Here is a 10,320-nt window from a genome sequence, read left to right as displayed (position 1 = left end):
AATACAGAGGTGGTTTGAGCACAGCTGGTGGAAAGTGTGATTATAATTAGCATTTGTCATCTTCTTTTCCACTTATGATGTGAATAACTTAAAGATAATAAGATAAATTACTGAGATCTGCAAACAGTTGAATAATAAAACACTTAAATAGTATAATAAACGTATAAGGACTCTATGAAATCTGATGCACCGTGAATTGAATAGATTTAATAATAATAACAAATACATATGAATCCAAACAGAAGTATCAGTGTCTCCAAGGTGATCAACAGAACACAGAGGAGCACTGCAGGACATAATACTTTAAATAAGAATACGTACGCAGAAATACTTGGATATTATTTTAGTCGTATTGTTTTGCAGCTGAAATATAAAAATGTTCCTGCAGATTGTGTGTTTCCTGATGTGAACAGCAGGAGAGGAAACCAGCAGCTGCTGCCGTCACACGTGTGTGTGTGTGTGTGTGTGTGTGTGTGTGTGTGTGTGTGTGTGTGTGTGTGTGTGTGTGTGTGTGTGTGTGTGTGTGTGTGTGTGTGTGTGTGTGTGTGTGTGTGGGTGTGTGGGTGGGTGGGTGGGTGGGTGGGTGTGTGTGTGTGTGGGTGGGTGGGTGGGTGGGTGGTTGTGTGTGTCACCAAGGTCTAGAAACGACTTCTGCTCCAACGTAGTAGCTTTCTAATCAGTTTCAACTTGAGATAGAAAGTCCCTCTGCTGGAGCACAGGGATTGGACATGCACTAACAGCTCCACCGTGGACATGCACTAACAGCTCCACCGTTGACATGCACTAACAGCTCCACCGTGGACATGCACTAACAGCTCCACCGTGGACATGCACTAACAGCTCCACCGTGGACATGCACTAACAGCTCCACCGTGGACATGCACTAACAGCTCCACCACAGAAGAAGAACAGAAGCTTCTCCTCTGACGTTGTGAATAAATCCTGCAGCTGAGGAGGCAGAGCAGGTAGAAGACAGACGTGTTTCTGCAGAGGAATCAGGGATCAGGTGAGACAGTTTGGACAGGTGAGACAGTTTGGACAGGTGAGACCGTTTGGAGAGGTGACACAGTTTGGACAGGTGAGACAGTTTGGAGAGGTGAGACAGTTGAGACAGTTTGGACAGGTGAGACAGTTTGGACAGACAGTTTGGACAGGTGAGACAGTTTGGACAGGTGAGACCGTTTGGAGAGGTGACACAGTTTGGACAGGTGAGACAGTTTGGAGAGGTGAGACAGTTTGGACAGATGAGACAGTTTGGACAGGTGACACAGTTTGGACAGGTGAGACAGTTTGGAGAGTTGAGACAGTTTGGAGAGGTGAGACAGTTGAGACAGTTTGGACAGGTGAGACAGTTTGGAGAGGTGAGACAGTTTGGACAGGTGACACAGTTTGGAGAGGTGAGACAGTTTGGAGAGGTGAGACAGTTGAGACAGTTTGGACAGGTGAGACAGTTTGGAGAGGTGAGACAGTTGAGACAGTTTGGAGAGGTGAGACAGTTTGGACAGGTGAGACAGTTTGGAGAGGTGAGACAGTTTGGAGAGGTGAGACAGTTGAGACAGTTTGGACAGGTGAGACAGTTTGGAGAGGTGAGACAGTTTGGAGAGGTGAGACAGTTGAGACAGTTTGGACAGGTGAGACAGTTTGGAGAGGTGAGACAGTTTGGACAGTTGAGACAGTTTGGACAGGTGAGACAGTTTGGAGAGGTGAGACAGTTTGGACAGACAATTTGGACAGGTGAGACAGTTTGGACAGGTGAGACAGTTTGGGGAGGTGAGACAGTTTGGGGAGGTGAGACAGTTTGGACAGGTGAGACAGTTTGGACAGGTGAGACAGTTTGGACAGACAGTTTGGACAGGTGAGACAGTTTGGAGAGGTGAGACAGTTTGGACAGGTGAGACAGTTTGGAGAGATGAGACAGTTTGGACAGGTCAGACAGTTTGGACAGGTGAGACAGTTTGGACAGACAGTTTGGACAGGTGAGACAGTTTGGACAGACAGTTTGGACAGGTGAGACAGTTTGGACAGGTGAGACAGTTTGGGGAGGTGAGACAGTTTGGACAGACAGTTTGGACAGGTGAGACAGGTGAGACAGTTTGGACAGGTGAGACAGTTTGGACAGGTGAGACAGTTTGGACAGGTGAGACAGTTTGGACAGGTGAGACAGGTGAGACAGTCTGGACAGACAGTTTGGAAAGGTGAGACGGTTTGGACAGACAGTTTGGACAGGTGAGACAGTTTGGACAGGTGAGACAGTTTGGGGAGGTGAGACAGTTTGGACAGACAGTTTGGACAGGTGAGACAGGTGAGACATTAACAGACTGACAGGTGCAGCCGTCAGAAATCAGATTGATGAACTCTGGACTTTCTGTTCTGATGAAAAACACGTTTTATTTGAAGACAGCTCGTCTCACTTTTCTTGCACCAATGTTAAACTGACATAAATACCATAAGCTATTATTTCTAGCTTCTAGCTCTTCATTTCAAACTGAAATGTGTGATTGTTAGTGACGGTGTGTGTACCTGTGGATCGACCTTCACCTGTACCTGCAGCAACGACTTCGTGAGGTGACGTTAGGTCTTGTCGTCAGGACATTTGCATCTCGAGCTATAGAACTATAATGTTTGATTTATAAATGAGAGCAACGCATCATTTCCCCCGATGCAAGCGAGTGACCACATTTCAAATGTCTATATAAGTACAGTCCATTTAAACCACCGCAGAAGCTTCAGTGTGAGTCTGAAGCTTCAGTGTGAGGCTGAAGCTTCAGTGTGAGGCTGAAGCTTCAGACCAAGCTTCAGTGTGAGTCTGAAGCTTCAGTGTGAGTCTGAAGCTTCAGTGTGAAGCTGAAGCTTCTGTGTGAGGCTGAAGCTTCTGTGTGAGTCTGAAGCTTCTGTGTGAGGCTGAAGCTTCTGTGTGAGTCTGAAGCTTCAGTGTGAGGCTGAAGCTTCAGTGTGAGGCTGAAGCTTCAGACCAAGCTTCAGTGTGAGTCTGAAGCTTCAGTGTGAAGCTGAAGCTTCAGTGTGAGTCTGAAGCTTCTGTGTGAGGCTGAAGCTTCAGTGTGAGTCTGAAGCTTCTGTGTGAGGCTGAAGCTTCAGTGTGAGTCTGAAGCTTCAGCGTGAGTCTGAAGCTCCAGTGTGAGTCTGAAGCTCCAGTGTGAGTCTGAAGCTTCAGCGTGAGTCTGAAGCTCCAGTGTGAGTCTGAAGCTCCAGTGTGAGTCTGAAGCTTCTGTGTGAGGCTGAAGCTTCAGTGTGAGTCTGAAGCTTCTGTGTGAGTCTGAAGCTTCTGTGTGAGGCTGAAGCTTCTGTGTGAGTCTGAAGCTTCAGTGTGAGTCTGAAGCTTCAGCGTGAGTCTGAAGCTCCAGTGTGAGTCTGAAGCTCCAGTGTGAGTCTGAAGCTTCTGTGTGAGGCTGAAGCTTCAGTGTGAGTCTGAAGCTTCTGTGTGAGTCTGAAGCTTCAGTGTGAGTCTGAAGCTTCAGTGTGAGTCTGAAGCCTCAGTGTGAGTCTGAAGCTCCAGTTTGAGTCTGAAGCCTCAGTGTGAGTCTGAAGCCTCAGTGTGAGTCTGAAGCTTCAGTGTGAGTCTGAAGCTTCAGTGTGAGGCTGAAGCTTCAGCGTGAGTCTGAAGCTTCAGCGTGAGTCTGAAGCTCCAGCGTGAGTCTGAAGCTCCAGCGTGAGTCTGAAGCCTCAGTGTGAGTCTGAAGCTTCAGTGTGAGGCTGAAGCTTCAGTGTGAGTCTGAAGCTTCAGTGTGAGGCTGAAGCTTCAGACCAAGCTTCAGTGTGAGTCTGAAGCTTCAGTGTGAAGCTGAAGCTTCAGTGTGAGTCTGAAGCTTCTGTGTGAGGCTGAAGCTTCAGTGTGAGTCTGAAGCTTCAGTGTGAGTCTGAAGCTTCAGTGTGAGTCTGAAGCCTCAGTGTGAGTCTGAAGCTCCAGTTTGAGTCTGAAGCCTCAGTGTGAGTCTGAAGCCTCAGTGTGAGTCTGAAGCTTCAGTGTGAGGCTGAAGCTTCAGCGTGAGTCTGAAGCTTCAGCGTGAGTCTGAAGCTCCAGCGTGAGTCTGAAGCTCCAGCGTGAGTCTGAAGCCTCAGTGTGAGTCTGAAGCTTCAGTGTGAGGCTGAAGCTTCAGTGTGAGTCTGAAGCTTCAGTGTGAGTCTGAAGCTCCAGTGTGAGTCTGAAGCTTCAGTGTGAGTCTGAAGCTTCAGTGTGAGTCTGAAGCTTCAGTGTGAGTCTAAAGCTCCAGTGTGAGTCTGAAGCCTCAGTGTGAGTCTGAAGCTCCAGTGTGAGTCTGAAGCTCCAGTGTGAGTCTGAAGCTTCTGGACTTTCTCTAGATCTATGTTTGTATTATGAGCCATTTGGTAGCTAGAGTGATGTTCAACTTGGTCGTGAAGACGTTCCTTCTTCCTGACGTAACCCTTCCAGGTTCGTTCCTACTACAGCGCCAGATATCAGACATTTCTACGTGAAGCAAAGACGTGTTCTGGGTCCAAGCAGCTACTTGAATGAATGAACACATATATAGCTGCATTTATAGAGCAGCTTTCATGCACAAGCGTTTCTCCTGTAGAGACATTTATTTTACTCTTTCATAGTGGGGTTATTTCTAATTTTAGCATCCTCATTTGAAATTGTAATGATGGCATTTGTGTCGGTGGCATTTCTGTTTATTCAGTTGCGTCACAAACTGAATAAACATCACGCTTTGTGTTTTAAATTCTGCAGAAAAGCTTTCAGAGCGCTGAGGCATCCATTCCTCCTGGGCTCAGAGCAATACAACCTGTCTGCCCACAACCACACACACACACACACACACACACACACACACACACACACACACACACACACACACACACACACACACACACTATACAGGCAACTGACAGGGTTTCATTTACCAGCCCACCACTTCTCTCTGTCAGCATCCTACAGAGAGTGTGTGTAGTGTGTGTGTGTGTGTGTGTGTGTGTGTGTGTGTGTGTGTGTGTGTGTGTGTGTGTGTGTGTGTGTGTGTGTGTGTGTGTGTGTGTGTGTGTGTGTGTGTGTGTGTGTGTGGTCTATATAAAGGTATTGCAGTACCGTGTGTGTGGGCTGTGTTCAGTATCGCCTGCTCAGCGTTTCCAGGCGAGTTAATGAGGCTGACACTGAGAGGCTCTTATTTTGAAAGGGAACACATGCTGTCTGTCACTCTGAGAAACTTTTATTTAATTGATTTCTTCGTTAAATCTCTGGTTTATTATGCATCCTGTTTTCAGTTTGTATCATTTCATGTCCTGCCTGTTGTTTCCCCTCCTCCTCTTCACTTTATTTTGATGTCCTCTCATGCAGTCATACCTCGAGGGTCTCGTTCACCCTGTCTCTGTTTCTGTGTTCCTCCAGAGTCTGATTCACATGCAGATACTGAAGGTTTTCCACCCCGCCAAAATAAAACCCAGCCTCCTGGCGCTCGTCTGCTCTCACAATAAAATATAAATCTCTTTTTATGGACCTCTAAGTGTCTTTCCCTTCTTCATTACACCTCCTCGTCTGGAGCATCCTCACCCTATTGGAATACTAGATCTTTAGCTTGTGGTAAACATATCTATTGTTTTAACATGTTTTTATATTTACATTCTTACTTTTTAACAAAACACACATACAGATGTATAATTACCCCAAAAATAATTACAATTAAAAAATTAATATCACAACAATGCCGTTTTCTAGTCAAGTCGATTCTCTAGTCCCTAGTCTTCGAGTCCGAAGCCGAGTGACCAATGAAGTGTCTAAGTCCTAGTCATCATTACCGGTGCTCTAAGTCTAAGTCCTATTCATCATTACCTGTGCTCTAAGTCTAAGTCCTAGTCATCATTACCTGTGCTCTAGTCTAAGTCCTAGTCATCATTACCTGTTCTCTAGTCTAAGTCCTAGTCATCATTACCTGTGCTCTAAGTCTAAGTCCTAGTCATCATTACCTGTGCTCTAGTCTAAGTCCTAGTCATCATTACCTGTTCTCTAGTCTAAGTCCTAGTCATCATTACCTGTCCTCTACTCTAAGTCCTAGTCATCATTACCTGTCCTCTAGTCTAAGTCCTAGACATCATTACCTGTCCTCTAGTCTAAGTCCTAGTCATCATTACCTGTCCTCTACTCTAAGTCCTAGTCATCATTACCTGTCCTCTAGTCTAAGTCCTAGTCATCATTACCTTTGCTCTAGTCTAAGTCCTAGTCATCATTACCTGTGCTCTAGTCTAAGTCCTAGTCATCATTACCTGTGCTCTAGTTTAAGTCCTAGTCATCATTACCTTTGCTCTACTCTAAGTCCTAGTCATCATTACCTTTGCTCTAGTCTAAGTCCTAGACATCATTACCTGTCCTCTAGTCTAAGTCCTAGTCATCATTACCGGTGCTCTAAGTCTAAGTCCTATTCATCATTACCTGTGCTCTAAGTCTAAGTCCTAGTCATCATTACCTGTCCTCTAGTCTAAGTCCTAGTCATCATTACCTGTGCTCTAAGTCTAAGTCCTATTCATCATTACCTGTGCTCTAGTCTAAGTCCTAGTCATCATTACCGGTGCTCTAAGTCTAAGTCCTATTCATCATTACCTGTGCTCTAGTCTAAGTCCTAGTCATCATTACCGGTGCTCTAAGTCTAAGTCCTATTCATCATTACCTGTGCTCTAGTCTAAGTCCTAGTCATCATTACCTGTGCTCTAAGTCTAAGTCCTAGTCATCATTACCTGTGCTCTACTCTAAGTCCTAGTCATCATTACCGGTGCTCTAAGTCTAAGTCCTATTCATCATTACCTGTGCTCTAGTCTAAGTCCTATTCATCATTACCGGTGCTCTAGTCTAAGTCCTAGTCATCATTACCGGTGCTCTAAGTCTAAGTCCTATTCATCATTACCTGTGCTCTAGTCTAAGTCCTAGTCATCATTACCTGTGCTCTAGTCTAAGTCCTAGTCATCATTACCTGTCCTCTAGTCTAAGTCCTAGTCATCATTACCTGTCCTCTAGTCTAAGTCCTAGTCATCATTACCTGTCCTCTACTCTAAGTCCTAGTCATCATTACCTGTCCTCTAGTCTAAGTCCTAGACATCATTACCTGTCCTCTAGTCTAAGTCCTAGTCATCATTACCTGTCCTCTACTCTAAGTCCTAGTCATCATTACCTGTCCTCTACTCTAAGTCCTAGTCATCATTACCTGTCCTCTAGTCTAAGTCCTAGTCATCATTACCTGTCCTCTACTCTAAGTCCTAGTCATCATTACCTGTCCTCTACTCTAAGTCCTAGTCATCATTACCTGTCCTCTAGTCTAAGTCCTAGACATCATTACCTGTCCTCTAGTCTAAGTCCTAGTCATCATTACCTGTCCTCTACTCTAAGTCCTAGTCATCATTACCTGTCCTCTACTCTAAGTCCTAGTCATCATTACCTGTGCTCTAGTTTAAGTCCTAGACATCATTACCTGTGCTCTAGTCTAAGTCCTAGTCATCATTACCTGTCCTCTAGTCTAAGTCCTAGTCATCATTACCTGTCCTCTACTCTAAGTCCTAGTCATCATTACCTTTGCTCTAGTCTAAGTCCTAGTCATCATTACCTGTGCTCTAGTCTAAGTCCTAGTCATCATTACCTGTGCTCTACTCTAAGTCCTAGTCATCATTACCTTTGCTCTAGTCTAAGTCCTAGACATCATTACCTGTCCTCTAGTCTAAGTCCTAGTCATCATTACCTGTGCTCTACTCTAAGTCCTAGTCATCATTACCTTTGCTCTAAGTCTAAGTCCTAGACATAATTACCTGTCCTCTAGTCTAAGTCCTAGTCATCATGACCTGTGCTCTACTCTAAGTCCTAGTCATCATTACCTGTGCTCTAAGTCTAAGTCCTAGTCATCATTACCTATGCTCTAAGTCTAAGTCCTAGTCATCATTACCTGTCCTCTACTCTAAGTCCTAGTCATCATTACCTGTGCTCTAGTCTAAGTCCTAGTCATCATTACCTGTGCTCTAGTCTAAGTCCTAGTCATCATTACCTGTGCTCTAGTCTAAGTCCTAGACATCCTTACCTGTCCTCTACTCTAAGTCCTAGTCATCATTACCTTTGCTCTAGTCTAAGTCCTAGTCATCATTACCTTTGCTCTAGTCTAAGTCCTAGTCATCATTACCTATGCTCTAGTCTAAGTCCTAGACATCATTACCTGTGCTCTAGTCTAAGTCATAGTCATCATTACCTGTGCTCTTGTCTAAGTCCTAGTCATCATTACCTGTGCTCTAGTCTAAGTCCTAGTCATCATTACCTGTGCTCTAAGTCTAAGTCCTAGTCATCATTACCTGTGCTCTACTCTAAGTCCTAGTCATCATTACCTGTGCTCTACTCTAAGTCCTAGTCATCATTACCTGTCCTCTACTCTAAGTCCTAGTCATCATTACCTGTGCTCTAGTCTAAATCCTAGTCATCATTACCTGTGCTCTAGTCTAAGTCCTAGTCATCATTACCTGTCCTCTACTCTAAGTCCTAGTCATCATTACCTTTGCTCTAAGTCTAAGTCCTAGTCATCATTACCTGTGCTCTAGTCTAAGTCCTAGTCATCATTACCTTTGCTCTAAGTCTAAGTCCTAGTCATCATTACCTGTGCTCTAGTCTAAGTCCTAGTCATCATTACCTGTGCTCTACTCTAAGTCCGAGTCATCATTACCTGTCCTCTACTCTAAGTCCTAGTCATCATTACCTGTGCTCTAGTCTAAATCCTAGTCATCATTACCTGTGCTCTAGTCTAAGTCCTAGTCATCATTACCTGTGCTCTAGTCTAAGTCCTAGTTATCTATACCTGAGCTTGAGTAAGTCCTAATCATCATTACCTGTGCTCTAGTCCTAGTCCAAGTCTGATTCACTCAAGAAGAGTCAGAGTCGAGGTTGAGTCGAGTCATCATGTATTAATCTGAGTTTCTGCACATTTTAAGACTAGGAACAGCGGGAACTGGCACACACCTGGGCAGAGTTCACCTGGACTTGAGACTCGAGAGAAAACTCGCTCTAGTCCAAGTCCAGGAGTCCAAGTCTGAAACGATGCAGGTAACGGACATTATAAAGTGGACCAGGTATATAAGTCAATGTCTATCAAAGACAAAATTATCCAATAAATAATAATTAAAGATAATTTAAAACAAAACAAAATCATGTCAAGTGAAATGTGAATATGTGAAAAGGTTAACTAGTAAATATCTCAATATAATAATATATCTAATTATAATAGCAGAATGTTTTCCTGCGTGTTCCTCGGTTCTGTTTTCGCTGCATCTTTATGAAATCTGCTCCGACAGGAAGTAGATATATCTGTGTTTGATCAGCTGCTCGCCTGCAGGACAGACGATCTGAGGCACGCAGCAGCTGCTGATGGATCTGTGATTACAGACGCTAACGACACGCCACAATCAGACCCAATTATAGCTTTCATAATAACAGCTCATCAGGATCAACAAACAATTAAAATAAAGTTTCACAAGCAGCTCATTATATTTAAATAGAGTTCATTCACTTCAACATTTAGTGGATCATTTCCCAGACTTAGATTATAAATACTGATTCCTTTCATTCAAGCTCAAAAGCAGCATCGAGCCGAAGATATCCTCTGTGATCAATTAACTGTGACCGTGCTGTAGTTCCTTTATAGCCCAACATTAGCCTCCTTTAGCTTAGCGGTGGTGACGTGAAGTCATGTGACCGTGCTGTAGTTCCTTCATAGCCCAACATTAGCCTCCTTTAGCTTAGCGGTGGTGACGTGAAGTCATGTGACCGTGCTGTAGTTCCTTTACAGCCCAACATTAGCCTCCTTTAGCTTAGCGGTGGTGACGTGAAGTCATGTGACCGTGCTGTAGTTCCTTTATAGCCCAACATTAGCCACCTTTAGCTTAGCGGTGGTGACGTGAAGTCATGTGACCGTGCTGTAGTTCCTTTATAGCCCAACATTAGCCACCTTTAGCTTAGCGGTGCTGACGTGAAGTCATGTGACCGTGCTGTAGTTCCTTTATAGCCCAACATTAGCCACCTTTAGCTTAGCGGTGGTGACGTGAAGTCATGTGACCGTGCTGTAGTTCCTTTATAGCCCAACATTAGCCTCCTTTAGCTTAGCGGTGGTGACGTGAAGTCATGTGACCGTGCTGTAGTTCTTTTATAGCCCAACATTAGCCTCCTTTAGCTTAGCGGTGGTGACGTGAAGTCATGTGACCGTGCTGTAGTTCCCTTAGAGCCCAACATTAGCCACCTTTAGCTTAGCGGTGGTGACGTGAAGTCATGTGACCGTGCTTTAGTTCCTTTATAGCCCAACATTAGCCTCCTTTAGCTTAGCGGTGGTGACGTGA

General features: G+C 44.6%; 1 protein-coding gene across 1 annotated transcript in view; it reads left to right on the top strand.

The window, feature by feature from the left end:
• LOC307024553 (cGMP-dependent protein kinase 1-like) overlaps nt 1-10,320 on the top strand; it is a 47,815-nt gene that overhangs the window by 12,070 nt on the left and 25,425 nt on the right. The gene's annotated exons all lie outside the window — the stretch shown is intronic.

The sequence above is a fragment of the Notothenia rossii genome (genome assembly GCF_949606895.1).
Source record: "Notothenia rossii genome assembly, chromosome: 11".
Taxonomy (NCBI): domain Eukaryota; kingdom Metazoa; phylum Chordata; class Actinopteri; order Perciformes; family Nototheniidae; genus Notothenia; species Notothenia rossii.
This window is presented reverse-complemented; position numbering and strand designations above follow the sequence as displayed.